This window comes from Mustelus asterias, chromosome 17 (assembly GCF_964213995.1).
Source record: "Mustelus asterias chromosome 17, sMusAst1.hap1.1, whole genome shotgun sequence".
In the NCBI taxonomy this organism is placed as follows: Eukaryota; Metazoa; Chordata; class Chondrichthyes; order Carcharhiniformes; family Triakidae; genus Mustelus; species Mustelus asterias.
In genome coordinates, this window is record NC_135817.1 from 66560248 (window position 1) to 66576687 (window position 16440).

Genomic DNA, 16440 nt, shown 5'->3' on the forward strand with positions numbered 1-16440 from the left:
CTGGGTGAGGGCAGTGCCATGTGCTCTGGGTGAGGGCAGTGCCGTGTACACTGGGTGAGGGCAGTGCCATGTGCACTGGGTGAGGGCAGTGCCGTGTGCACTGGGTGAGGGCAGTGCCGTGTACACTGGGTGAGGGCAGTGCCGTGTACACTGGGTGAGAGCAGTGCCGTGTACACTGGGTGAGGGCAGTGCCGTGTACACTGGGTGAGAGCAGTGCCGTGTACACTGGGTGAGGGCAGTGCCATGTGCACTGGGTGAGGGCAGTGCCATGTGCACTGGGTGAGGGCAGTGCCGTGTGCACTGGGTGAGGGCAGTGCCATGTGCTCTGGGTGAGGGCAGTGCCGTGTACACTGGGTGAGGGCAGTGCCATGTGCACTGGGTGAGGGCAGTGCCGTGTACACTGGGTGAGGGCAGTGCCATGTGCTCTGGGTGAGGGCAGTGCCGTGTACACTGGGTGAGGGCAGTGCCATGTGCACTGGGTGAGGGCAGTGCCGTGTGCACTGGGTGAGGGCAGTGCCGTGTACACTGGGTGAGGGCAGTGCCGTGTACACTGGGTGAGAGCAGTGCCGTGTACACTGGGTGAGGGCAGTGCCGTGTACACTGGGTGAGGGCAGTGCCGTGTACACTGGGTGAGGGCAGTGCCGTGTACACTGGGTGAGAGCAGTGCCGTGTACACTGGGTGAGGGCAGTGCCGTGTACACTGGGTAAGGGCAGTGCCGTGTACACTGGGTGAGGGCAGTGCCATGTGCTCTGGGTGAGGGCAGTGCCGTGTCCACTGGGTGAGGGCAGTGCCGTGTGCTCTGGGTGAGGGCAGTGCCGTGGACACTGGGTGAGGGCAGTGCCGTGTACACTGGGTGAGGGCAGTGCCGTGTACACTGGGTGAGGGTAGTGCCGTGTACACTGGGTGAGGGCAGTGCCGTGGACACTGGGTGAGGGCAGTGCCGTGTCCACTGGGTGAGGGCAGTGCCGTGTACACTGGGTGAGGGCAGTGCCGTGTACACTGGGTGAGAGCAGTGCCGTGTACACTGGGTGAGGGCAGTGCCGTGTACACTGGGTAAGGGCAGTGCCATGTACACTGGGTGAGGGCAGTGCCATGTGCTCTGGGTGAGGGCAGTGCCGTGGACACTGGGTGAGGGCAGTGCCGTGGACACTGGGTGAGGGCAGTGCCGTGTACACTGGGTGAGGGCAGTGCCGTGTACACTGGGTGAGGGCAGTGCCGTGGACACTGGGTGAGGGCAGTGCCGTGTACACTGGGTGAGGGCAGTGCCGTGGACACTGGGTGACGGCAGTGCCGTGGACACTGGGTGAGGGCAGTGCCGTGGACACTGGGTGAGGGCAGTGCCGTGGACACTGGGTGAGGGCAGTGCCGTGGACACTGGGTGAGGGCAGTGCCGTGGACACTGGGTGAGGGCAGTGCCGTGGACACTGGGTGAGGGCAGTGCGGTGGACACTGGGTGAGGGCAGTGCCGTGGACACTGGGTGAGGGCAGTGCCGTGGACACTGGGTGAGGGCAGTGCCGTGGACACTGGGTGAGGGCAGTGCCGTGGACACTGGGTGAGGGCAGTGCCGTGGACACTGGGTGAGGGCAGTGCCGTGTCCACTGGGTGAGGGCAGTGCCGTGGACACTGGGTGAGGGCAGTGCCGTGTGCTCTGGGTGAGGGCAGTGCCGTGGACACTGGGTGAGGGCAGTGCCGTGTACACTGGGTGAGGGCAGTGCCGTGTACACTGGGTGAGGGTAGTGCCGTGTACACTGGGTGAGGGCAGTGCCGTGGACACTGGGTGAGGGCAGTGCCGTGTCCACTGGGTGAGGGCAGTGCCGTGTACACTGGGTGAGGGCAGTGCCGTGTACACTGGGTGAGAGCAGTGCCGTGTACACTGGGTGAGGGCAGTGCCGTGTACACTGGGTAAGGGCAGTGCCATGTACACTGGGTGAGGGCAGTGCCATGTGCTCTGGGTGAGGGCAGTGCCGTGGACACTGGGTGAGGGCAGTGCCGTGGACACTGGGTGAGGGCAGTGCCGTGTACACTGGGTGAGGGCAGTGCCGTGTACACTGGGTGAGGGCAGTGCCGTGGACACTGGGTGAGGGCAGTGCCGTGTACACTGGGTGAGGGCAGTGCCGTGGACACTGGGTGAGGGCAGTGCCGTGGACACTGGGTGAGGGCAGTGCCGTGGACACTGGGTGAGGGCAGTGCCGTGGACACTGGGTGAGGGCAGTGCCGTGGACACTGGGTGAGGGCAGTGCCGTGGACACTGGGTGAGGGCAGTGCCGTGGACACTGGGTGAGGGCAGTGCCGTGGACACTGGGTGAGGGCAGTGCCGTGGACACTGGGTGAGGGCAGTGCCGTGGACACTGGGTGAGGGCAGTGCCGTGGACACTGGGTGAGGGCAGTGCCGTGTCCACTGGGTGAGGGCAGTGCCGTGGACACTGGGTGAGGGCAGTGCCGTGGACACTGGGTGAGGGCAGTGCCGTGGACACTGGGTGAGGGCAGTGCCGTGGACACTGGGTGAGGGCAGTGCCGTGGACACTGGGTTAGGGCAGTGCCGTGGACACTGGGTTAGGGCAGTGCCGTGGACACTGGGTGAGGGCAGTGCCGTGGACACTGGGTGAGGGCAGTGCCGTGGACACTGGGTGAGGGCAGTGCCGTGTACACTGGGTGAGGGCAGTGCCGTGGACACTGGGTGAGGGCAGTGCCGTGGACACTGGGTGAGGGCAGTGCCGTGGACACTGGGTGAGGGCAGTGCCGTGGACACTGGGTGAGGGCAGTGCCGTGGACACTGGGTGAGGGCAGTGCCGTGGACACTGGGTGAGGGCAGTGCCGTGGACACTGGGTGAGGGCAGTGCCGTGGACACTGGGTGAGGGCAGTGCCGTGGACACTGGGTGAGGGCAGTGCCGTGGACACTGGGTGAGGGCAGTGCTGTGGACACTGGGTGAGGGCAGTGCCGTGTACACTGGGTGAGGGCAATGCTCCTTCTGCTGCCTGCCCACTTCCGGCGTCCCCTGGTTCCCCTGGCAATGAAAGCTAGTTTCACCCCCGGCGCGGCAGTTTCGACAGGTCTCAGAGGGGCAGCGGGTTATTTTAACTGGACGGAGCCGGCAGCGGGGTGGGTGTGAGCGGGTGGCGGAGCTCTGTTGCCGGCCTCTTGCAGACCTGGCCCTGATTTATGAAGCGGGGAGGGTGGGTGGCCGCTCGGTGTGGAATGTGCGGCCGGGGGTAATTCAGCGTGGCCGCCGCGTTGCCCGGGGAGAGGAGCTGAAGGAGCAGCGGGAGCGGGACTGGGAATCAGGTACCGGCAACCGGGGGGTGGGAACCACTGACTGACCCAGCCCATGGGGCTGGAAAACACCCGCTCCTTCCCGCGGGAAGCTCACATTGAACCCTCCCGCCCTGAAGCGTGGCCTTGCAGTGCGAGTGCGGCTGGTTATGAGGCCGGGGGAAGGGGAGGGAGGCAGGCGGCTATTTACAGAGAGAGACTCCCAAAATGATGCACCAAGGTTTATTTATTAATGTCACAAGTAAGGCTTATATTAACACTGCAATGAAGTTAGTGAAAATCCCCACACTCCGGCGCCTGTTCGGGTAACACTGAGGGAGAATTTAGCATGGCCAATGCACCCTAACCAGCACATCTTTCAGACTGTGGGAGGGAACCGGAGCACCTGGAGGAAACCCACGCAGACACGGGGAGAATGTGCAAACTCCACACAGACAGTGATCCAAGCCAGGAATCGAACCCAGGTCCCTGACTCTGTGAGGCAGCAGTGCTAACCACTGTGCCACCCCTTGCTGCCCCAGGTCATCAAAATATATGTTGCAAAACTTAGTGCCCAAGTTTCCTTGCAGGTAGCAACTTAACTCCTTCCTTTTAATTTCTACGTCCAGATTTCAAAACTCTTCATCGTCATAGATGAAATCGTAGAAACGTTACAGTGCAAGGAGGCCATTTGGCCCATCAAGTCTGCACTGACCACAATCCCACCCAGGCCCTAACCCTGTAATTCCACATATTTACCCTGCTAATCCCCCTGATGCTGAGGGGTAATTTAGCATGGCCAGTCAACCTAACCTGCACATCTTTGGACTGTGGGAGGAAACCGGAGCACCTGGAGGAAACCCATGCAGACTTAGGGAGAATGTGCAAACTCCGCACAGACAGTGACCCAAGCTGGGAATCAAACCCAGGTCTCCGGTGCTGTGAGGCAGCAGTGCTAACCACTGCCAGCCACTGTACTGCTCAGAGTTGCAAATAAGGATTTATGAAGGTTGTCATAGACCCTTATAGTTGCAGGTGACATGGGAAAAGCTAATCAAAGTGCAGAGTTTCCACATTTGTCATTCATTTAATTCCACAATTATAATAATGGTTGAAAATAAATCAGTATAGGTGGCACAGTGGTTAGCACTGCTGCCTCACACCGCCAGGGACCTGGATTCAGTTTCAACCCTGGGTGACTGTCTATGTCCCATCCCCGTGTAGGTTTCCTCCAGGTTCTCTGATTTCCTCCCACACTCCAAAGATGTGTGGGTTCAGTTGATTGGCCATGCTAACTTGTCACTTAGTGTCAGGGGGATTTGCAGGGTAAATATGTGGGGTACAGGGATATGGGTGTTGTCAATGCAGGGTTAGATGGCCTCTTTCGGCACTGATTCCATGATTCCGTGATTCCATGAACTCCTGTTGTATGGTATAGCATTGAATTTGGTGCAAGCAGGATCTCAATGCCTTGGAGGAAGGAGTTCCTCTTTTTTGTTTTTTAATCTCTAATAACTGGTGAGCATTTCTCCTTGGTTTCTAAGCTGGGAAACTAACTTGCTATCACTTTACTAAATTTAAAACTAAGTAACTAATCAAATAAATAAAAAGTCTGACAGACATGGCAGGGAAAGTGATGGGCTTTAATTACAACATGTGAGAATTTGTGAAAAGCATTGCAATCCCAGACAGCCATCTCTGTGGTAAATGCAGCGTGAGCAACTTCAGCTCGGAGTTGTTGAGCTGCAGAGGCAAAGGGGACAGTTACCTGAATGCTTGGTTCTGGGTGCCAGACACTTAGATTAAGTAAAACTTTAGAATTGCCTCGGGACAGGAGCATGTGACTGCATGTATGGGGATCCAGAATTTAGTGATGGATGAACCTCAGCCCTTGACTTTGACCAACAGGTACAAAGTACTTGCTACCTGTGTGGATGAGAGTAAGGACTGCATTGTGGATGGACAAACCGATCATAACACAATAGTGTTACTTACTGTTACTTACTCCTCCTCACTGTGCATAACACAATACTGCAGGGGTCCATTTAAATGAAGAAAGTGGAAAAGAATGTGGTTTTGTTAGGGAATACTATACTGTAGCAATGGGAATAAATAATGTCCTCTGTAGCTGTGACTGGCAGTTCTGAAGGTTCCCAACTAAGTTTCCAAGACATATCCTTGCAGCTAGAATCGAATTGGAAGAGGAAAGAACCAACAACATAGGTAGAGCTATGAATTATATTCTGCTGAGAGAGTTTGAGAACTTGCGGTCCAAATTAAAATGTGGTCCCCAAAAGTCATATACTCTGGATTGTGACCTGAGCCATGGGCCAAGTGGCAACAGATCAAAGAAATTAGCAAATTGAAATCATGGAGATTGGTCGAGGAATAAGGCGTTTAGATTCATGGACACTGGGTAATAGGGAGCTGTTCCATTGGGATGGGCTTCACTTAAACCAGGATGGGATCAGTGTCAATCTCTTAACTAGGGCTTTGGATAGGGTTTTAATCTAAGAGGGGTGGGACAGATCAGGTGAAGTGAGATTTAGAAATCCAAAAAGAAAGTCAATAAAGTGGATAAAAACAAGCAGAGTGGAAGAGGAAGGGACAGAGTCTAATAGTAACAGTGCATAAGGTGATTTGTCTATGCAAAGAATAATGGTTAAAAAAAATGAAAGGCTGTTTATCTGAAGGCATAAAGCACGTAACAAACTAGGCACAATGGAAATTAATTAGTTTAATTTGAGCACCATGATGGAGCGGTGGTTGCAATATGAGCAAATTTGGGAAATGAATATTCCAATATTCACAACATTTCAGAAAGACAGACAGAATGGAAAAGGAGGAGGATAGACATGGTAGTAAAGGATGACATCAGGAGAATAGTAAATAAGGTCTTTAGTTCAGAAGATACGGAGGCAGAATCATTGGAATATGAAACTAGGAGTAACAAGGGGCACAAAAACTCTGGTGAGAGTAGTTTATAGGCCCCCTTAAGTGTATTTTTAAAATTCTGTCATGGACTGTGGGCCTTGCCGGCTAGGCCAGCATTTATTGCCCATCTCTAATTGCCCTTCAGAAAGTGGTGGTCAGTCACCTTGTTGAATTGCTGAATTCCATGTGGTAGCGGTACATCCACAGTACCATTAGGAAGCGAGTCCCAAGTTTTTGAGCCAGCGACATTGGTGATATGGTTCCAAGTCAGGATGGTGTATGGCTTGAAGGAGAACTTGCAACTGGTGGTGTTCCCTTGCATTTGCTGCCCTTGTCCTTCTAGGTTGTAGCGATTGCAGATTTGGAAGGTGCTGTTGAAGGAGCCTTCGTGAGTTTCTGAGGTGCGTTTTATCAATGGTATTCACTGCTGCCACAATACCTTCCAACTCGTGGAAGGAGTTAATGTTTAAGGTGGTGAGTAAGATGCCAATCAAGCAGGCTGCCTTGCCCTGCCTTGAGAGTTGTTGGAGCTTAACTCATCCAGGCTAGTGGAAGATATTCCATCATGCTCCCAACTTGTATCTTGTAGTCGACAGGCTTTGGAGAGTCAAAAGGTGAGTTACTCGCAATGGAATTCATAAGAGCAGGAGTAGGCCATCTGGCCCCTCAAACTGCTCCACCATTCAATAAGACCATGGCTGATTTTTTTGTGGACTCAGCTCCACTTACCCGCCCGCTCACCATAACAATTCCCAGCTCTTGTAGCCACAAAATTTATATGGCAAGTCCAGTTTAGTTTCTGGTCAATGGTAAGCCCCAGAATATTCACAGTGGGGGATTCAGTGATTGTAATACCATTGAAGTCACAGGGAGACAATTAGATTCTCTCTTGTTGGAGATGGTCATGTTCTGGCACTGATGTGGCGCAAATGTTACTTGTCAGTTATCAGCTCAAGTCTGAATGTTGTGGAAGTCTTGCTGCATATGAACACGGACTGCTTCACTCTCTGAGGCGATGCACTAACGCTGAACATTGTGCAATCATCAGTGACCATCCCCACTTTTGACCTTATGATGGAAGCAAGGCCATCAATGAAGCAGCTGAATATGCTTGTGCCGATACTCTCCTGAGGAATTCCTGCAACGATGACCTGGGACTAAGAGGATTGACCACTAGCAGCCACAGCCACGTACCTTTCTGCTCAGTATGATTCCAACCAGTAGAGAGTTTTCTCCCTGATTCTCATTGACTCTTATTTTGCTAGGGCTCCTTGATGCCAAACTCTGTCAAATGCTGCCTTGATGTCAAGGGCAGTTACTCTCCCCTCACTCAAAGAACAAAGAAAATTACAGCACAGGAACAGGCCCTTCGGCCCTCCAAGCCTGCATCGACCATGCTGCCGAACTGAACTAAAACCCCGACCCTTCCAGGGACCGTATCCCTCTCTTCCCATTCTATTCATGTATTTGTCAAGACGCCCCTTAAAAGTCACTATTGTATCTGCTTCCACTACCTCCCCCGGCAGCGAGTTCCAAGCACCCACCACCCTCTGTAAAAAAAAAAATCTGCCTTGTACATCTCTTTTAAACCTTGCCCCTGGCACCTTAAACCTGTGCCCCCTAGTAATTGACTCTTCCACCCTGGGGAAAAAGCTTCTGACTATCTGACACTCGTTTTGAGTTCAGCTGTTTTGTCCATGTTTGGACTAAAGTGGTCAGGAGTTGAGTGACTCTGGTAAAACTGAAACTGAACATCTATATAAGCAGGTTATTGCTTTGTAAGTTGTTATGACCAGGTGAGGGGTATGAGCTAGCTCCCCTTTTTATTCAACCCCCTTGATTGGTTGCTCCAAACATTTCTTTAAAAATTATTGCCCCATGGATTATTTTCCAATCCAAATATATTTGTTACGTAGGAGCTGATTCAACCAGGTTTTCTTGAATCAAAGTAAGAATAAGTTTATTAGTTATTAGAAAAACAGAGGAAAAATTACAAAAGATGTGACACACGCATCAGAAATAAGAATGGTAAGAGTCCAAATAAAAGTTAAAAGGATATACGAATCAGTCCTTAGCTTGTCTGTTAGACGTAAATGGTGATACGTTGCAGCCATTAAGTTGAATGATTTCAGTAGAGCTGATTTTGGTAGTTTCGTAGTCTGTTTGAGATGTTTGTTTGTCTCTGCAGAGGTAACTGAAGAGGCTGCCCTATTTCTTTCTGCCTTCAGTGAGAGAGAGACCTGCCTGTCTCTGCAGAAGTGAAGAAGGTTATCTCGGATTGCAACGGGATCTTGATCGATTGGGTCAGTGGGCTGACGAATGGCAGATGTAGTTTAATTTAGATAAATGCGAGGTGATGCATTTTGGTAGATTGAACCAGGGCAGAATTTACTCAGTTAATGGTAGGGCATTGGGGAGAGTTACAGAATAAAGAGATCTGGGGGTACAGGTTCATAGCTCCTTGAAAGTGGAGTCACAGGTAGACAGAGTGAAGAAGGCATTCGGCATGCTTGGTTTCATAGGTCAGAACATTGAATACAGGAGTTGGGATGTCTTGTTGAAATTGTACAAGACATTGGTAAGGCCACACTTGGAATACTGTGTACAGTTCTGGTCACCCTTTTATAGAAAAGATATTATTAAACTAGAAAGAGTGCAGAAAAGATTTACTAGGATGCTACTGGGACTTGATGGTTTGAGTTATAAGGAGAGGCTGGATAGACTGGGGCTTTTTTCTTTGGAGCGTAGGAGGCTGAGGGGTGATCTTATAGAGGTCTATAAAATAAAGAGGGGCATAGATCAGCTAGATAGTCAATATTTTTTCCCAAAGGTAGGGGAGTCTAAAACTATAGGGCATAGGTTTAAAGGGAGAGATATAAAAGGGTCCAGAGGGGCAATTTTTTCACAGAGGGTGGTGAGTGTCTGGAACAAGCTGCCAGAGGTAGTAGTAGAGGCAGGTACAATTTTGTCTTTTAAAAAGCGTTTAGACAGGTATATGGGCCAAATGCGGGCAATTGGGACTAGCTTAGGGGTTTAAAAAAAGAAAGGGTGGCATGGACAAGTTGGGCCGAAGGGCTTGTTTCCATGCTATGAACTTCTATGACTCTAAGTGACTGAAGACTGGTGTTGCTTCTTGCTTTTGTCACTCACTGGCCAGTTTTTAACCCATTTCTCTGTGTATTCCCAAGAGGGGGAACTTGGCATGTCTTGCATCCACAGTCTGTTTTGCTTTAATGTCAGAATTGTTTACACATTGAGATTATAAAAGAGCAGGAGATGGGTTTTTTTTCGGATGTGTAATGACACGTAGGAAAGAGTCTACACTGTCTTCACAGCCACAAGGGATGCGCCTAGTATTCTGTATTTTCCATACCTTTCTTTCAAGTGTCTCTGTTTGAATTGGCGGCACGGCGGCACCGTGGTTAGCACTGCTGCCTCACAGCGCCAGGGACCTGGGTTCAATTCCAGCCTCGGGTCACTGTCTGTGTGGAGTTTGCACGTTCTCCCTGTGTCTGTGTGGGTTTGTCCTGGGTGCTCCGGTTTCCTAAAGTCTAAAGATGTGCGGGTTAGGTTGATTGGCCATGTCAAATTGTCCCTTATTGTCAGGGAGACTAGCAGGGTAAATACGTGGGGTTACAGATTTAGGGCATGGGTGGGATTGTTGTTGGAGTAGACCTGATGGGTTGAATGGCCTCCTTCTGCACTGTCGGGATTCTATAATTCTTAGTGGGTCTTGACACTTCTTCAGGTATAAAATTCCATGTTTTCAGGACAGGTTTGGTAGTATAAACCCACATAGGAATTTTACAGAAAGTGGTCACTTTACAGTATCAGTATCTTTTGTATTTTTTAAAAAAGCACATCTTCCTTAAAAGGTTCAATATGTCTGTAGATAGTTGGTAATGCTATAGTCCATTTTTGTGACAAAGTGTTGCTCGATAGTACTGTCAACGACACCTTCCATTACTTTGCTGATGATCGAGTATAGACTGATGAAGCAATAATTAGCCAGGTTGGATTTGTCCTGTTTTTTGTGGACCGGCGTACCTGGGCAATTTTCCCCATTGCCGGTTAGATGCCAGTGTTTTAGCTGTACTGGAACAGCTTGGCTAGGAGCCCGGTAGTTCTGGAGCATAAGTTGTCAGTACTATTGTAATTGCTATTTCTAGTTTCCATCGATACTATTGCCGGAATGTTGTCAGGACCCAGAGCCTTTTCAGTGTCCTGTGGCTTCAGCGATTTCTTAATGTCGCGTGGAGTAAATTCAATTGGCTAAAGACTGTAACCGTAATGTTGGGGACCTCAGGAGGAGTGAAATGGATCATTCACTTTGGCTGAAGATGGTTGCGAACGCTTCAGCCTTCATTTTTGCGTTAATGTGCTGGGCTCTACCATCATAGAGGACGGGTATACTTATGATGCTTCCAACTCCTCCAGTTTGTTGTTTAATTGTCCACCACCATTCATGGCTGGATGTGGCAGGACTGCAGAGCTTAGATCTGATCCATTGGTTGTGGGATCACTTTGTCAGTTGTCTGCTGCTTACATTGTTTGGCATGCAAGTAGTCTTGTGTTCTAGTTTCACGAGGTTGACACTTTTTTGTTTGGTATGCCTTCTGCTGTCCTTGGCATGGCTTCCTACACTCTTCTTTGAACCAAGTTTGATCCCCCAGCTTGATGCTAATCGTAGATTGGGGGATATGCCAGGCCACTGTTGCTGCTGATGGCCCACAATGTCTCGTGCCTCCACAAGGATAAGATGGTTGCTCCTACTGATACTGTCATGGACAGGTAGAATGGTCAGGATGCGGTCACGTGGGTTTTTCCCCATTTGTTGGTTCCTTCACCACTTGCCACAGACTCAGTTTAGCATCTATGTTCTTTAGAACTCAATCAACAGTGTGCTACTCGGCCACTTTTGGAAATCCCCCACCCAGAGTGCATATTGTGCAGCCCTCAGTGTTTCCTCCAAGTGATGCTCAATACGGAGGTGTACTGATTCACCAGCTGAGGGAGGCAGTGGGTTGTAATCAGCTGGAGATTTCCTAGCCCATGTTTGACCTGATATCATGAGGTCCAGAGTAAATGTTGAGGACTCCCAGCGCAACTCCTTCCTGACTGTATACCACTATCGCTGCCTCTGATGGGTCTATCCTGCCAACAGGACAGGCCACACCCAGGAATGTTGATGGTGGTGTCTGGAACATTGTCAGTTTGATATGATTCTGTGAGTATGACTATGTTAGGTTATTGCTTGACTGGTCTGCGGGACGCTCTTACAAATTTTGGCACAAGCCACCAAGATGTGAGTAAGGACAGCTTTGCAGGGTCAACAGGGCTGGGTTGTTGCCATTTCCAGTGCCTACTAGTGCCTAGTATTTATACTGTTAGATAGAATATTAAGCATGAAATAATTGGAGTTTGCAACAAAGACAGTGTAATAATTGTGTGGTCTTTAATCTTCATGTAATAGATTGGACAGACCAAACTGGCACAGTTGGTCTGGAAGCTAAGGTTGCTGAATGCTTTTGGGACAGCTTCCAAGAACAATACACTGTGGAATCAACTGTACAAAATTTTACATGTACTGTATTGTGTAATGTGGAAGAGTTAATTAGTAATCTCATAGTAAAAGGTCCTCTGGGAAAAAGTAATCATAATGCAATTAATTCCATATTAAGTTTGAAAACAATATGCTCAGGTCCAAAACAAGGACCTGAAATTTAAACAAAGCAATTACATGTGTGGGAGGGGAGAGGTTTGTCGAGCAAATAGACTAAATGGTATGCCAGTAAATCACCAGTGGAAAACAGTTAGAGAAACAATTCAAAATGTTCAACAAAAATATATTATGTTGAGAAATAAAAACTCAGCAAGAACAATTCCTTCATGGCTTACGAGGGAAGTTAACGATGTGTTAGATTAAAAGAAGGGCTTTATAATGTTGTGAAAGACTTTAGGGTTGGGAGAGTTTTAAAAACCACCAAAAATTAGATTAAAAAGGGAAACAATACAATATGAGAGTAAACTAGCGAGGAATATAAAAGTGGACTGTAAGGGCTTTTACAAGTAATCATTGGTCACTTCGAGACAGAGACAGGAAAAATTATAATAGGAATGAGGAAGCGACACCAGTTGAACAAATATTTTGTGTCTTTTCTCCAAAATACAGAAGTTACACTGCGGAAATAGAGGATGACCAAGAGGCTAATAAAATTGAGGACTATGAAGTAATTAATATCATCAGAGAAAAAGTATTTTGAAAAAACTTCAAAGGACTACAAACAGCACAAATCTCTTGGACCAGAAAGGTCACACCTTCAGGTTCCATAGGAGGTAACTGTAGAGATAGTGGATGCACTGGTTAGGATTTTCCAAAATTCCCTAGATTCGAGAATGGCCCCAGTGGATTTGATGTCTCAGGGAATCGAGGGATATGGGGAGCAGGCAGCAAAATAGAGGTGAGGCAGAAGATAGTATTGCATAATAAAGCAGGCTCAAAGGGCCATATGGTCTATTCCTTCTCCCACCTCTTATGTTATCAAAAGTCTCTGGCAAATGTTCTGACCTTGGTAGATATTGACCTTCTGAGTAAAACGTATGGCTTCCTCAGTGTTCGAAGCTCTCTTTAAGCAATCAATAAGCTGGTAAAATGTAGCTGAAAAGTGAGGCTCTCTCTGATATGTGTCCAAAAAACTCTGGCATAAATCGCAAAATAATATGTTATGTAGTTTCCATGTATATAAGAACATAAGAAAGCAGGCTGTCCTGGTGTTTTATGTTAAAGATGGGTGTAACTAAAGCCATGATGTGGAGATGCCGGCTTTGGACTGGGGTAAACACAGTAAGGAGTCTAACAACACCAGGTTAAAGTCCAACAGGTTTATTTGGTAGCAAACGCCACGAGCTTTCGGAGCGCTGCTCCTTCGTCAGGTGAGTGGGAGATCTGCTCATAAACAGCAAACAGGGCATATAAAGATACAAACTCAATTTACAGAATAAAGATTGGAATGTGAGTCTTTACAACTAATCAAGTCTTAAAGGTACAGACAATGTGAGTGGAGAGAGCATTAGCACAGGTTAAAGAGATTTGTATTGTCTCCAGACAGGGCAGCCAGTGAGACTTTGCAAGTCCACGCAAGTTGTGGGGGTTATAGATAGTGTGACATGAACCCAAGATCCTGGTTGAGGCCGTCCTCATGTGTGCAGAACCTGGCTATCAGTCTCTGCTCAGCGACTCTGTGCTGTCGTGTGTCGTGAAGGCCACCTTGGAGAACGCTTACCCGAATATCAGAGGCCGAATGCCCGTGACCACTGAAGTGCTCCCCAACAGGAAGAGAACAGGTCTTGCCTGGTGATTGTCAAGCGGTGTTCATTCATCCGTTGTCATAGTGTCTGCATGGTCTCTCCAATGTACAATGCCTCGGGACATCCTTTCCTGCAGCGTATCAGGTAGGCAGCGCTCCGAAAGCTAGTGGTGTTTGCTACCAAATAAACCTGTTGGACTTTAACGTGGTGTTGTTAGACTCCTTACTGTAACTAAAGCCACCAGCTTTTGATCCTTTCTTGGGCACTCTCCCATTGTCACTGCAGTTTCACTCTTGGCAGCTGCTGCCCTCTCCAAGCTCATCTCCTTCAGAAGAGCCTGCTCCCGATTTCTTGATGCCCTCTAAACTCAATGGCTGAGAGCTAACAATCTCTTAAGTTGATTATGTTAATGGTTGCATTTGCTCTGGTACCCTTTCAGGGATGCCAAAATCACTGCTCAATTCAAAGGTTTTGGTTCAATCAATCTGCACTCACAACCTGCCATATTCCGCTAACCTTACATTAATTTCTAAGGTCCTTGACTATCTTATTGCTTCAATTTTTCTTGAAAGGAATCCCTTCATCTCAGTAACCAAGCACTGCAGATGCTGGAAATCTGAAGTAACAACAGAAGATGCTGGAAATACTCAGCCAGTTAGCAGCATCTCTGGAAAGAGAAAGAGTTAGCGTTTCAAGTCGATGTCCTTTACTCAGAACTGGCCTTCAGTTTAGTGTCCACCTGGTTCAGAGTACTGATATTGCTCTGATCAAAGTCACAAATTGCATCTGTGAACATCTATTGAACTGTGTACCTCTCCTTTCACTGCTTGATTTTTTTTTACATGTTTGATCTGGTTGGTCATCAACACCATTTTCCTCATTTATCACAACTTCAATACCCAGTAAATCTGCAAAGGTTAGTTGTTTCTCTTTGTTTAATAAGGGTAACCCCAGCCTTTCTTATTTTTAACTTGGATGACAGTTGTGTGGAACTTTGCTATGGAATGCGGATAAACCATTGTTTTATCAGGGGAACTATGAGGCAAAATTTCTTTACATTTACTGGGTAGCCATTATCCTGCAGGATCATAGAATCCATACAGTGCAGCAGGAGACCATTCGACCCATCAAGTCTGCACCGTCTCTTATCCAGGCAATAACCCTGTAACCCCACGTATTTACCCTGCGAATTCCCCTAACCTGTATATCTTGGGACACTAAGGGGCAATTTACCTTGGCTAATCAACCTAACCCGCACCGCTTTGGACTGTGGGAAGAAACCGGAGAGAATGTGCAAACTCCACACAGACAGTGACCCAAGGTTGGAGTCGAATCCAGGACCTTAGCACAATGAGGCAGCAGTACTGACTACTATGCTGCCCAAAACAATCACTTATAGTTTCATGGTCACCATTACTAAGAGTAGCTTTGTATTTTAGATTAATTAATTGAATTTAAGTTCCACCAACTGCTATGGTGGGATTTGATCCCATGTCCCAGAGCAATAGCCTGGGTTGCTGGATTACAAGTCCGGTGACATTACCACTGCTGCCCCATGTACCCCGACTGAATTGAATCTAGCTTCCTTTATTGAACAGCAAATTTATAGAGCCGTATTTTTGATATTTGTTCCACGAGTATGGAGAATGTATACACTTACTGTAGCTGTTTTGTTCACATCCCTTTGGCTGCATTTCTAAAATATAAATGCACCTCAGATATATTAGAATTTATGTTACTGAACAGATTTTTGAAGACAAGGACATCAATATGATGACGTTGTTACATTTGCTGTTGGGTTTTAGGATAATTCTGTTGCTTGAATAAGAGCTTGAACGTGCAGGATAAATTCTATAGACATAAGCAACCTCTGCTGTTTCTTCATATTTACCTGCTGTGTGTCATCATAATTAAACTACCTTCCATTTTGACCATATTGTTTAAGAAAATAACCTCTCCTTTCTCAACACAGACATTTCACTATCCTTGTCTGTTTTTGAATAATTAAAATCTATGAATGTCATTTTATATTGTTGACATAGAACCATAGTACCATAGAAAGCATTCTTTCTGGTTGTATCACAGCTTGGTATGGCTCCTGCTCTGCCCAAGATGGCAAGAAACTACAAAAGATCATGAATGTAGCCCAATCCATCACGCAAACCAGCCTCCCATCCATTGACTCTGTCTGTACTTCCCACTGCCTGGCAAAGCATCCAGCATAATTAAGGACCCCACACACCCCGGACATTCTCTCTTCCACCTTCTTCCGTCGGGAAAAGGATACAAAAGTCTGAGGTCACGTACCAACCGACTCAAGAACAGCTTCTTCCCTGCTACCACCAGACTTTTGAATGGACCTACCTTGCATTAAGTTAATCTTTCTCCACACCCTAGCCAAGACTGTAACACCACATTCTACACTTTCTTGTTTTCTTCTCTATGAACGGTATGCTTTATCTGTAGAGCACGCAAGAAACAATACTTTTCACTGTATGCTAATACATGTGACAATAAATTAAATCAAAGACATACACCTCTTTAATTTTATCCTTAATTCCTGTTCCAACACTGTAGTCTATCGTAGCTTCTGTTAGCCATGTGACCATGGTCTCCTTGCTTCTGAGGCAAATAATTGTGGGTGCTCGACCCACCTGAGTGCAAACATCTAGGTGGATACTTCATATATTTATTTGAGAACGCTGCTATGTTGGAGGTATCGTTTTTTTTTGATTGAAGCATTAAACCAAGGCCTGTCACCCCTGATCCCATGTCATCATTTGAAGTGGAGTTCTCCCTGGTGTCCTGACCGATACGTATCCTGTAACCAATCTGGCTAAAACAACTTACCCCAGCATTACCACATTGCTGTTAGTGGGACCTTGCTCTGCAGAAATCAGCTCCCATATTACCGACATTGAAATGGTGCAAGCAGCAAAAAATAC

General features: G+C 47.8%; 1 protein-coding gene across 3 annotated transcripts in view; it reads left to right on the top strand.

Annotated features, from left to right (window-relative positions):
- Positions 1-3166: 3166 nt before the first annotated feature.
- The window catches only part of cmss1 (cms1 ribosomal small subunit homolog), a 331630-nt gene continuing 318356 nt past the window's right edge, over positions 3167-16440 (top strand). For all 3 annotated transcript variants that reach the window (XM_078232880.1, XM_078232879.1, XM_078232884.1), the window contains exon 1: positions 3167-3286. The gene's annotated coding sequence lies outside the window, so the exon portion shown is untranslated. The remainder of the gene's footprint in view (positions 3287-16440) is intronic.